We start from the raw sequence: 1,129 nt of genomic DNA, 5'->3' as shown, positions 1-1,129 counted from the left end.
ATTCCTTTTTTAATTATTTTTTGCGCCTTGTGACAAACATATCGCACGTGCGCGATATATATTAATCCCGTTATATTATGTTTGACGTTTGCGATATGTTTAAGCTCGATGCTCATTGCTCGCGCGTCTTGGGGCGGCTTTGTGGCGCGAAGAGCGCGTTCTGAAAGGGGTGGAAAAAACTCGTGTTGCTGCGGTATGGAGGGAGGGGTGGAAACCGTGGAAAACTCGTCTCCGTGATTGAGCGGGAGAGTAAGTAGTATAGGACATTATCCATTGTTAGGGAACGGTTGTAATGGTAGTGAGAATGTAGAATCGTCTTTGGAGCGGACCTGGGAGTGGCAAGCATAAGGGACGAAGACGGGGAAACATGTCGGATGCGATCATACCAGCACTAAAGCACCGGATCCCATCAGAACTCCGAAGTTAAGCGTGCTTGGGCGAGAGTAGTACTAGGATGGGTGACCTCCTGGGAAGTCCTCGTGTTGAATTCCTTTTTTAATTATTTTTTGCGCCTTGTGACAAACATATCGCACGTGCGCGATATATATCAATCCCGTTATATTATGTTTGACGTTTGCGATATGTTTAAGCTCGATGCTCATTGCTCCCGCGTCTTGGGGAGGCTTTGTGGCGCGAAGAGCGCGTTCTGAAAGGGGTGGAAAAAACTCGTGTTGCTGCGGTATGGAGGGAGGGGTGGAAACCGTGGAAAACTCGTCTCCGTGATTGAGCGGGAGAGTAAGTAGTATAGGACATTATCCATTGTTAGGGAACGGTTGTAATGGTACTGAGAATGTAGAATCGTCTTTGGAGCGGACCTGGGAGTGGCAAGCATAAGGGACGAAGACGGGGAAACATGTCGGATGCGATCATACCAGCACTAAAGCACCGGATCCCATCAGAACTCCGAAGTTAAGCGTGCTTGGGCGAGAGTAGTACTAGGATGAGTGACCTCCTGGGAAGTCCTCGTGTTGCATTCCTTTTTTAATTATTTTTTGCGCCTTGTGACAAACATATCGCACGTGCGCGATATATATTAATCCCGTTATATTATGTTTGACGTTTGCGATATGTTTAAGCTCGATGCTCATTGCTCGCGCGTCTTGGGGCGGCTTTGTGGCGCGAAGAGCGC

General features: G+C 48.1%; 2 non-coding genes across 2 annotated transcripts; both read left to right on the top strand.

Annotated features, from left to right (window-relative positions):
* The first annotated feature begins 372 nt into the window (after window positions 1–372).
* LOC123178705 (5S ribosomal RNA) lies at window positions 373–491 on the top strand. Its single transcript, XR_006489787.1, has one exon. It is a non-coding gene; the product is annotated as a 5S ribosomal RNA (ribosomal RNA).
* Window positions 492–858: 367 nt separating this feature from the next.
* LOC123178704 (5S ribosomal RNA) lies at window positions 859–977 on the top strand. The gene has a single exon (XR_006489786.1). It is a non-coding gene; the product is annotated as a 5S ribosomal RNA (ribosomal RNA).
* Window positions 978–1,129: the final 152 nt, after the last annotated feature.

This window comes from Triticum aestivum, unplaced genomic scaffold (assembly GCF_018294505.1).
Source record: "Triticum aestivum cultivar Chinese Spring unplaced genomic scaffold, IWGSC CS RefSeq v2.1 scaffold10265, whole genome shotgun sequence".
In the NCBI taxonomy this organism is placed as follows: Eukaryota; Viridiplantae; Streptophyta; class Magnoliopsida; order Poales; family Poaceae; genus Triticum; species Triticum aestivum.
The sequence above is the reverse complement of the archived record's forward strand: the minus strand, read 5'-3'. Positions and strand labels throughout refer to the sequence as shown.